Below are 12,271 nucleotides of genomic sequence, written 5' to 3'. Positions count from 1 at the left end.
CAATCAAAGCTTTCCCACATCTCCTTTCGGTGAGAATAAGATAACAAGCTCTGTCTGGGGTACCTCAGGCTTGAGGTGCCTATGGATATCCAGGTAGAGTGGAATATGGCTGAGACAGCTTGATGACCTCTGAAGGTCAGCAGCAAAGAGGCACTGGATGAACCTACGAAGTGCATAAGAGTATTCCAGTCAATTTTACTTTAGAATATCATACCCAGATGCCTTTTTCCTTGTTAAACTATAAAATAATCCTGTTTAATTGAATAGGCACTACATATCCTTACAGCCTGGGTTCCTTGCCCCATTGGAAAGATTAAGCAACCACCCCACTGCTACAGCCTATTTAAAGCCATAAACATATTAGGTAAGAAACAAAGAAAGAAGGACATTAATTATATTCAATTCAATTATATTCATTAATTATATTCATCTTTAAGTGATTTAACATCTTCTGCTATAGTACTACAATGAACCAAAGTTATGGTTATCTTAGTATTTAAACATTAACACCAATATCAAATTTTAAATTGAGTTAAAAAAATAAAATGAGTATATATGTAGGACATAGAACCTATAATTTGCTTTAAATATGATGTTAAACATTTGGCAAACAGAAACAAATAAAAATACTTGATTGCATTGCAACTCTAAGCGCAAAGACCTGTCTATCCTACTGTTACTGGAAAGTGAATCCGAATTCCACTTGCCCAGGGCCAACTTGCTTGGGTGTGGGTCATCCACAAGGTAAAACCACAAGGCATAAGACTGGTAGGATTTGGTTTCCTTCTTCCTTAGTATCACAGTGGGGGGTGTTTGGGAAACACAGCGTTATGAAATGTGAAACATATTTTGATACAGTGGACTCCCTCGTCTTTAATCCAATAAGGTATCTTGTACATTTTCAAGAGAGGGGTACTCTTGGTTGCATTTTCTAAACTTATTTGATCACAAAGTAATTTTATCAAAGTATCTAACAGAACTAGTCCACCATGGAAGCCATATTAGGAAACAATCTATTAGTTACCTCCAAGAGCTAGATACTTCTTTGTAGGCAACTTTACCCACTACCATCATTCAATAACGACTTATTTGCTGATTATGAGCAAATTTATATCTCTAGTTGAGTTCTTTGTCTCTTGAACTCCAGACAAGTGTCTAATAAGCATCACCACTTGTTCTGGAAGCACTGAAAAAATCTGTATGTCAAAAATTGACACCAACATTTCCATCTATGTTTCTCTCCACCAAACACACACATGGGCACACTCACACTCACATTCATATTAACATATAATCTTCTGAGTACTCACAATCTCAGGAAATAGTATTTACATATGGCCAGTTGATTAAACAAGAAATCTGGAAGAAATCTTTGAGTTATTTTCTCCTTCACCATCAATACCCATTCATAAAAGCCTGATGTGATTACTTCTGAAATATCTCCATGACGTAGACAGAGGTTACAGGGCATTGAAACACCCACGATATGTGCATTCTATCTTACATAAATTATACTTCAACAAATACAAATATTTCAGTCTTTTGATACCAAATAATTCAAGTACCTTTAAATCAGAAAAGATAAGTTAGTTGCTGATTCTCAAATGTAAATCATTGCTGAAATAATCATTTTGATTAATGAATTGAATGAATCACCTAAAATTCTGCTGTTATGAATCAGTGATCTTCTCATGGTTGTAAGTGCCAATAAAACTCAAACAAGTCAGATCAGTACATGCCTAATAAAAAGCAAGCCCTCATGTAAACCTCAACACTGCTAGGTAAGATTCGCCAGACAAATATTTCATCTCCAAGTCAAAGCTAGAGTTTGCTCAAGGACCGCAACATGGTGTCCCCCTAGCTGCCTTTTCACCAGTTTAAGAAAGAAAGAACTAGGAATTACAGATAGAATTTCACCCCCACATCAAATCCTGTTATATATTTGGCAAAATACCCTTGTAGACTATCTTAAGGCCATAAAAAAAAAAAAAGGCCCTTTTTGTTACAAATTTATTTTATTTAAAAATTTTTTTTTAATGTTTATATTTATTTTGGGGACAGAGAGACACAGAGCGGAGGAGGGGCAGAGAGAGTGGGAGACACAGAATCTGAAGCAGGCTCCAGGCTCTGAACTGTCAGCACAGAGCCCGACGAGGGTCTCAAACCCACGATCTGCGAGATCATGACCTGAGCAGAAGTCAGACACTTAACCGACTGAGCCACCCAAGCGCCCCTTTATTTTTTTTTTTATCTACATCTTCAATCCTGATATTGACACACATATAGGGGAGAAAATCCACAACATTTCCAAAAGAACCTAATATTTTTCCTTCACTCTGAATTCCTCCAGAGCCAAATATATTCAAGAACCCGAAAGGCAAAATATAATTTTGATATTGGTTTTAAAGGCTGTAACAAAAACCAAAATAAGAGTAGTTTAAACAAGCTATAAATTTATTGAATTTCCTCATGTAGGAGCCTCCATGGAAGCTTCCAGGGCAGGTAAGCATGGGTACTACAGAGTCCTGAGAATACAGGATTTTTCATCTACTGGCTTTGCCAACTTTATCAGGCAGCTTCCATCTCTTGTTCAATGGCAAATTTAACCCTTACCATCTGCGATGGTTAATTTTTATGTACCAACTTGACTGTGCCATAAGGTACCCAGATATTTGGTCAAACATTGTTTTGAGTATGTGTGGGGGGGGGGGAGGGGGGGTGTTGAAAAAGGTTAACATTTACATCAGTAGACTGATAAACCAGATAGCTGTCCCTTTTGTGAGTGGCTCTCACCCAATCACTAAAGGCCTGAATAGAACAAAAAGGCTGACCCAAATGAGAACAAATTGCTCTCTACCTGACACCTGAGTCTTCACTCAGGGACATCAGTCTTCTCCTGCCTTCAGACTCAGACTCAGACTGGAACTTACACTCTTAGCTATCCTGGTTCGCAGGCCTTCAGACTGGAACTGGAACATCACCATCAGCTTCCCCAGGTCTCCAGTTTGCCAACTGTAGAACTTGAGGCATCTCGGTCTCCACAATCCAATTATTTATAATAACTCTCTCTCTCTCCCTCTTCCCTCCCACCCCTGCACGTGCACGTACACACACACACACACACACACACACACACATACACACACACACACACACACACACACACACACACAGAAACCCTTTTAGATTCTGTTTCTCTGGAGAACCCAACCAATACAGACTTTGATACTAAGAATGGTTCTCTAGGAATAGAATTTTAAGAATGAGTTCTCTGAATTGTTTCTGGGGTTTCTGGAATGGACCCTCTAATATGATTAGATTTAAAGATGCTAATTACTCTATTTCTAGTAGTAGAGAGGGCACTGATAGTCCATGGATTGATCTGGTAATAGCAACACACTAAATATCTCCACTGGACACTTCTAATCAACTAGTGTAAGAAGCTAGGAGCTGGGTCACCATGTATATGAAACTTTTCAACATTTTTGGAAAACTAACAAGTTTAATGAGATTACCTTGTTGCTCCTAATGTCACTGGACAAAGTCGTAAAATAAAAGGATGAGCTCAGGGATTAGAATTCCTAGCTCAAGTGCTGCATACATTACCCGAGATCTTCTATGTGTGCCCTAGAGAGAACTGTATCTTCTGTAGCCACAGGGTCAAGATTGCTGAAAATCTAGTGTAGGATCTTATCCTGTGACTAGCTGAATTACAATGCAAGCCCAACTCCCAGCCTCATAAAGTGCCTACTGTTTAGTGACAGTATTGGATGGGATCCTGTAAGTTGGAACGGCTATGTGTGAGTCGACCCTGATAAAGCTGGAAATGTTGAGTCCCTAAATTCTGAAAAGTCTTCTTTGAGGGAATTAACCCAGTCTGAGGGAATTAACCCTGCATTGCCCGAGGAAACTGAAATGGTCTCCTCTGATGGAGGTGCTATAAAAGACAATCCTGATTCTCCTCAGAACCCACCCCTACCACTCCTTTTTGTTTCTAGACCTCTAACTGAACTGAAGTCACAGCAGATCCCTAGAGGTGAGGTAAAAAGTGTGACCCATGAGGAGGTCTGCTCTACTCCAGAAGTATTTGAGTTTTCGACTTTATACGGATTTCTAAATGAGGGACCTATGTAGGAACAGATGTTGAGGGTGTGGGGTAACAGTGGAAATTGAGCCAAATTCATTGATACAGACTCACTAAGATTCTGCAATTAATTAGATTAATTAGATTCTGCAATTAATGTTGCAGCTCAGGGAGTTAAGAAGAGCTCTAACAGTTTCATTGGTTGACTAAAACATAGACCGAGAGGTGGCCCACAGTGAGTGATTTAGAAATGACAGATCTGCCTTGGCTTAATGTAAAGGAAGGGATTCAGAGATGTGGGGAGAGTGGAACGTTAGAATGAATTTGTCATTTAAGGCCTACTCTCCCACATCAGAAGCCTAGAAAGCATACTTTTTATCACAACTGTGGAAACGAAATTTGTGAGGAGAGCCCCAGCATCCTTGAAAAGCTCTGTGATCACTCACTCTTTTCTGTAGGCCAGACCTTAGTAGGGACTAGGTCACTGACTTGGGAAACCTAGATACAATGGAAGTAATTGGAACCCCGGGCTGGCAGGGCCAGGTGGCAGCATTCAGCCTCCAGGCACAAGGTGGGCATGGCAACTGTAAGAGACAACAGAGTAAAAGCAGCAATCAGGATAGTCTGACCTGTACATCACTATGGCACTGGCTATTTGATCGTAGTATTTCTAGAGGTGAAATAGACAAGAAGTCTACTAAATTCTTCCTTGATCTGTATAAGGAATTGATCTGTTGGAATTGATCCTTGATCTGCACTGCCAAAAACTTACACTGTTCATTTTTCTCCTAGCCTTCCCTAAAGGGATCTCGGGCCTTTTACCAAGGTAACTGTTTTATGGGGAGTACTGGACACTGGCTCTGAATCGACACTAATTCTGAGACTCAAAACATGACTATGGCCTACCATCATAGAAGGGGCTTATGGAGAAAAATCAAAGGAGGCTTATCTCATAGTGGGCCTTGTGAGTCTCTAAACCCATCCTGCGGTTCTTTCACCAGTTCCAGAATGCATAATTGTAATAGATACACTTATTAACTGGCAGAATCCCCGCACTTGTTCCCTGTTCTGTGGAGTGAGGGTTATTAGGGTGGAAAAGACCAAATGGAGGCCAATACAGCTCTCTCTGCCTAGGAAAATAGTATGCGAAATGCAATACTGCCTTTCTGGAGAGATTGTAGAGGCCAGTAATACCCTCAAGGACGTGAAGGATGCAGAAGTGTTGGTTTCTATCCCACACCCATTCAACTCACCTACGTGGCCTGTGCAGAAGACAGAAGGCTATTGGAGAATGATGGCGGATTATCATAAGCTTAACCAGGCAGCGACTCCAGTTGTAGCTACTGTACCAGGTATGGTTTCACTGCTTCAGTAAGTTAACACACTTTCTGGTCACTGGGATGCAGATACGCTCTTTTTTTCCAATTCCTATTAATAAAGACCACCAACAGCAGTTTACCCCCAGCTTCAGCTCCAAGGCCAACAATATACTTTTACTGCCCTGTCTCTAAGGTGTATCAGCTCTCCAGGCTTACGTCAGAATTTAGCTCTTGGTGACTGGCCTTTTTCTGGCTTATCTTCATCTTCTTGATGTGTCCTCACATGGTGGGAAAAAAAGCTATCTAGTACTCTGTCCTCTTCTTAGAAGGGCGCTGATCTCATTCCTCCACCCTCATGAGCTAATTATCTCCCAAGACCCCCACCTACAAATATCATCACATTGGGATTAGGGTTTCAACATGTGAATTTTGGGGGGAACACAAACATTAAGTCCATTGCACGGTTTTAATTTTTTTTAAGTTTTAAATGTTTATTTATTTATTTTGAGTGGGGAGGGGCAGAGAGAGAGAAAGAGAAAATCTCAAGCAGGCTTTGCACTGACAGCACAGAATTTGATGTGGGGCTCAATCTCAGGAACCACAAGATCATGATCTGAGCCAAAATCAACAGTCGGATGCTCAACTGACTGAGCCACCCAGGCGCCCCATTGCACTGTTTTAAATAGTATCCTTTTCATTTCAATTTCTGATTGCTTGTTGCTATTATACAGAAATAAAACACATATTTATGTGTCGATCTGGTATCTTTTAACTTTGCTAAACTCATTCAGTTCTGGTAGCTTATTTGTGGATCCATTGGATATTCTACATAGACAATCATATTTTCTGTGAATAAAAACAGCATTATTTCTTCCTTTCTAACCAGAATGGCTTTTATTACTTTTTTCTTAACTTTATTGAATCACCAATTGAATCTCCAATACAATTTTATTAGAAATCATAAGGGCAGACATCTTTATGTCTTGCTCCCAATCATAGAAGGAAAGTATTCAGTCTTATACTATTAAATATGATGTTTGCTATGGGGTTTTTGTAGATTGAGAAAATCCTCTTTTTTTATTTTTAATTTTTAATTTTAGAGACAGAGAGAGTGAGAGTAGCAGAGAAGGGCAGAGGGAAAGAGAGAGAGAATCCTAAGCAGGCTCCATGTTCAGTGCTCAGGGCAAAGCCTGACACGGGGCTCAGTCCCATGACCCTAGGATCATGATTTGAGTGGAAATCAAGGGTTGGATGCTCAACTGATTGAGCCAGACACCCCCTATTTTTAATTTGTTGAGAGTTTGTCATGAATGGGTGTTGGATTTTGCCAAATGCTTTTTCTTCATATATTTTGACAATCATATGCTCTTTCTTTTTAGTTTACTAATATGGTAAATTACACTGACTGATTTTTTTAATGTTGAAGCCAACCTTGCATTCCTGGGATAAACCTCATTTGGTTATGATGTATTATATTTTTTATACACTGTTAGATTTAAAATTACTAAAATTTTGTTTAGGATTTTTGCATCTATTTTCATGAGAGATTGTGGTCTATAGTTTTCTTTTTATATAACGTGTGGTTTTTAGAATTAGAATAACCTGGACTCATAAAATGAATTGGAAAATATTCACTCCTCTGCAATTTTCTGAAAAATTTGTTTTGAATTGGTATTCTTTCTTAAATATTTAGTGGAAAACACCAATGAAGCTGTCTGGCCCTGTAATTTTCTTTATAGGGAGATTTTTAACTACAAATTCAATTATTTAAGTTGACATAAAGTTATTCAGGGTAACTATTTCTTCTTGAGTTTTGTTAGTTTGTGTCTTTCAAAGAATGAGAATATTTAATCTAAATTGCAAATTTATTGGCATAAAGTTATATTTCTACTATCTGTAAACTCTCTACCGATGTTACCTTTCTCATTCTTGATATCGGTAATTTATGCCATCTCTGATCAGCATAGCTAGAGATTTATCAATTTTTTTTTTTAATCTCAAAAAAACAGGTTTGGGTGTAATTGATTTTCTCTCTTGTTTTTCTGTTTTCTAGATCATTTATTTCCACTCTGATCTTTAGTATTTCTTTTCTTCTTCTTACTTAATATATAATTTGCTCTTGTTTTTCTAGGTTCTTAAGATGGAAGCTGAGGTCACTGATTTAAGAGCTATCTTCTTATCTCAAAGAGGCATTTAGTGCTATAATTTCCGCCTAAATACTGCTTTAATGTCACCCCATGAATTCTGACATGCTGTGTTTGCATTTTCACTCAGCTCAAAGCAACTTCTAATTTCCTTTTTGATTTCTTCTTTGACCCATATTTACAAGCATGTTATTTAGTTTCCAAATATCTGAGTGTTTTCTGGAGAGCTTTCTGTTATTGCTGGTAGATATTGTGAGTTATACCTTCTTTGATATTTTTGTTTTCCCAAAATTATTCTCAATCTTTTTTTCCGGGACACAGTTTGCTCCTATCAGATTTTCTTTTAAGATTTGTTATGTGGGCTTGAAGCAGTGCTCAAGCTAGGGCTAATTGTTCCCCGGTATGATGGAAGGTCTTTCCGTGTCCTCTGCCTAATCCTGCATGAATCATGAGGTTTTTCCAGTCTGGCTAGTGGGAATAGGCACTACTCACAGTCGCATGGAAGCCCCACACACTGTCACCTCTAATCCTCTCAGGTGGTTCTTTCTTTCCCCAGCCAAGAGTCATTTCCTGGTTAGTACTCAGTTGTGTACTTAAGTTTGATTTTAGTGGACTTGTAAAGATCTTTGTGTCCACCAACTTGGCAAAACATGATCTTCAAATACATATGGAGTATTTCTAAAAACTGACCGTGTAATTTGACCATAAAGCAAATGTCACACTGAGTTTCAAAGAATTAGTAAACCGAAAGGAAACAAAAAATACATTTAAGAATTTGAAAACAATTTTTAAAATAAGGCATGCAAAATCTATAAAATATCAACAACATTTTTCATAGAACTAGAACAAAATAATATTAAAATTGGTATGGAACCACAAAAGACCCTGAATAGCTAAGGCAATCTTGAGAAAGAACTCAGCTGGGGGTATCACAATCCCCAATTTCAAGATACACTACAAAACTGCAGTAATCGAAAGATTATGGTGTTGGCACAAAAATAAGACACATGGATCAACAGAACAGAACAGAGAGCCCAGAAATAAACCCTTGTTTGTATGGTCAATTCATCTATGACAAAGAGCCGTGAGGAAAAGGCTGCCTCTTCACTATATCCTGTACACCTGACTCACAAGCGCTTTCCTGCCTTAGCGCAGAGCCTGACATGAGGCTCCATCCCCCTACGTGTCACTCAGTCTCAACTGTGAGGTCAGGACCTGCACTGAAATCAAGAGCTGGATGCTTAACTGACTGAGCCACCCAGGCGCCCCTGACAACTATACTTTTAAGCCAAAATGAATTTGTAATTAACATGATTCTATTCTAATGGAAATAGTTAACATGACAGCTTGGTTTATATCAACTCTTGGCTGGAAAAATAGGTCACTATTTAAACTCTATTTCCTTCCAAACAAAGTATTGTGAGGCTGCTTCATTAACTTTTTATTAGGTTAAAAACATATTATTCATTTTAAAAAAAATACATAATTAAGTCTTTTGTAAAAATTCTAACAAGCTTTAAATATTGAAAATTGAAGAAGAAAAAAAAGACAGAGCCTTTCACGTAATGAACTTATTTTACAAGTTTATACACATTCACTTTGGCAAACGTTTCACCTTCCTTTCAGAGGAAATGCTGCCACTTGTAAGCATGGGGGCTTCATGGGCAAGAGAGTTTCTAGGTTGCTTGATATAAACAAGACCACATTTAGCTCAGTTCATAGGTTAAGGTGAACACAGCATGAAGGCAGGTGGGATAAAGGAGGCCACCGCCTAGCTGTGCCTGGAGACACAGTATCATATGGGGCATGTCTGGGAGTTAAGGTTCAATGACTAGCTTGGCTGCTTACCAGATGCTTCACCACGGACACACTCCTTAACTGTACTATACCTCAGTTTCCCTATCTGTAAAATGAGATAATTATAGTTCCTCTTGCATAAAGTATTGGACAACCACCAGACACATAGATCCTTTAGCATCATGTGTAATATGGTGAACACAATACATGTCTGCCATTTTTATTAACAATTTCATCAGAATCATCTTGTAAAGCGGTCTGGACCTGGCAGATGGTCACATGATAGGTACCACAGAAATGGGTCAGATCTGATTAGCTGTGTCTCTCATATTCTATGTGACACATGCCTAGTATCCCTGACTATGTTTGATTAAAATGGCCACACGGATATACTTGAAGCACTATGTGTTCAAATAGCATGATGTTTTTCACAATATTCTTTCTCTAAAAACTCTTCATTATGATGGGGTAAAATTCCTCTTAGTGTAACCTGGTCTAGAAGGTGATAGCATTAGGGGAAGACTGTTATTTGACACCCGCTGTCCCCAATTCAGCATCCTTCTGCTGAGACTGCCCCTGGCTCACCACTGTGAGGGTCAGCTGGGAAATTCACACAAGCACAAGAACATGGGAAATAAAATGCATCTTGTCTGGAAGCCTTGATAGATACAGTACAAAACAGCAAAGTATTCCAAATTAAAATTTCAGCACGAGTGAACTATATATGAAGAAATGCAGATGATCAAGCTAACAAACTATAGAGGCAATAGTGATCCAAGAAAAATTCCTTCCTTCCCCCCCTAGAGAAAGTATCTCAATGCCAGAGCACTTCTTTCCCACCCTCATCACCACCACACACACTTCTCCAGAAGAAGGACCAGCCCAAGACTTTGTGTGAGAGGTGGGGGGACAGAGGGAGCTGCAGCACTGTGGCAGAGAACCCCTCGTAAAGATTAAACACAGCAATTCGACCCGCTCCTGACCCTGCTGGGAGCAAAAAGTCAGGAGGGCGGGGAATGGAGACTGATTATAAATATATATATGTGTGTGTACACATATACACACATACATACAAGTATACAAATATATATACAAGTAAAATATATACACGAATAGAGAGGGAACTCAAAATGCCTGACGTTTTCAAAGATTTTTTAAGAATCAAACCTTCCACCTACCAATAAACCCTGTCACTGAAGTAAATACTAAATTGCAATTTGAAAAACATGCATTCTCACGTGTGGCTCCCTAAGCTTTTATCTGCCCATTTTCTGTCTCTTTAGAGATGTGCTCTGCTTTTTAAAAATATTCCACACCAACCAAAGGAAATGGGTTCAGGGTGACTGATGAAATGCCTATGGCTAGCCACAGTCTTCAACATCTCAGGTGCCTAATGACTAATCTATTCTTAGATGTATTTAACATATCTACCCACCTCAAAATCAATCACTTTAGCCACTGAGCAGTGGTAGCTGAGAAGTGGTGTCGTGGAGTGCTCTGGAAGAGAGACATCACTACTCCAAGAGGTTATTTTTGCTCTGCCAGGACTTTCATCCAGAGGACAGTAGGCTGAGTGTTGTCACAGAGAACATACAGGTATGACAGATAAGCAAAAGGGAGGAGCACATACATCAGACTAGAGGAAACTTGGGTAGTGGGATGGGTCAGAAGAAAACTCATGAGCTAAGAGTCACGCGGAAGCTATCAACTCCAATCCTGACCCACAAATTGCTCCTTTTAATGCCCTCCCTCCTGTCTAGTCTCTGAGGAATCACTCCCCATTTCCAGAAGCTCCTCAAATACTGCCTTCCACCTATCATTACAGCCTGTAAAATACTGTTTTCACTTCCTAAACTTCCAGGTCTAGATTAAGAAGCTTCTTGAGGCACCTGGGTGGCTCAGTTAAGTATCTGACTTCAGTTCAGGTCATGATCTCACGGCTTGTGAGTTCGAGCCCCGCATCAGGCTCTGTGCTGACAGCTCAGAGCTGGAGCCTGCTTCTGATTCTGTGTCTTCCTCTCTCTCTCTGCCCCTCTCCTCCTCACTCTCTGTCTCTCAAAAATGAATAAACATTAAAAATTAAAAAAAAAAAGTTTCTCCCTCCCACATGCACTATTACCATGTGCCAGGCTCTGCATTAGCTGGGATTATGATAAAAAATCCTAGTAAAGACTTACATGATGTATATGCACAATGTCCTGATAAATCAATATGTAAATTTCAATTACTGGAGGAAGCAAATGTGTATCTTACAATTTAAAGTTCTATCTTTAGGGGCACCTGGGTGGCTCAGTCGGTTGAGCACCTGACTTCGGCTCAGGTCATGATCTCATGGTTCGTGGGCTCACGATCCTGCATCAGGCTCTGTGGCGACAGCTCGGAGCCTGGAGCCTACTTCAGATTCTGTATCCCTCTTTCTCTGCCCCTCCCCTGCTCACTCTCTCTCTCTCTCTCAAAAATAAATGAACATTTAAAAAAATTGTTTTTAATAAATAAATAAAGTTCTATCTCAATTGTTGATTTCTTGCTAAGGTGACAAAAATAGTATTTCAGAAGTTTCAGAACCATAACAAGTCATAAAAGATTAGAAATTTCCCAAAATAAAACCACCTTGGCCCAACATCCATTAACATGTGGCCATCTACTTAAGAATTCAAGCGAACTCCAAGTCTTGGCTTTAGTATCTTCTTACAAGTAAGTCAAACAAGAACTTATTTTCATTCCAACTTTTTGATGCTTTTAAAGAAGCATGTTCAACTCTGTTTAGATGAATAAGATAAAAGGTCATAAGCATCTTTGCTAAAAACTCCATTTTCTCAAAACATATGGCATGATAGAAACAATGTCATTGTAGTTAGGCCTCAGAACATTTTTCTTAGCACAATTTCCAGAAACCTAGGTGTAATGAGAAAGAAGTGTTATTCATT

The 12,271-nt window shown here is 39.1% G+C and overlaps 1 long non-coding RNA gene across 7 annotated transcripts in view; it reads right to left on the bottom strand.

The window, feature by feature from the left end:
• Positions 1–10,929, bottom strand: part of LOC125171317 (uncharacterized) — a 42,649-nt gene extending 31,720 nt beyond the window's left edge. For 6 of the 7 annotated variants that reach the window (XR_007154270.1, XR_007154264.1, XR_007154255.1 and 3 more), the window contains exon 1: positions 10,780–10,929. This is a non-coding gene — a long non-coding RNA (uncharacterized LOC125171317). Of the gene's footprint in view, positions 1–5,337; positions 5,513–10,779 lie in introns of all 7 variants that reach the window. The other variant, XR_007154262.1, reaches the window with a different exon arrangement.
• Between the last annotated feature and the right edge of the window lie 1,342 nt (positions 10,930–12,271).

Source organism: Prionailurus viverrinus, chromosome A1 (genome assembly GCF_022837055.1).
Source record: "Prionailurus viverrinus isolate Anna chromosome A1, UM_Priviv_1.0, whole genome shotgun sequence".
NCBI classification, from domain to species: domain Eukaryota; kingdom Metazoa; phylum Chordata; class Mammalia; order Carnivora; family Felidae; genus Prionailurus; species Prionailurus viverrinus.
The sequence above is the reverse complement of the archived record's forward strand: the minus strand, read 5'-3'. Positions and strand labels throughout refer to the sequence as shown.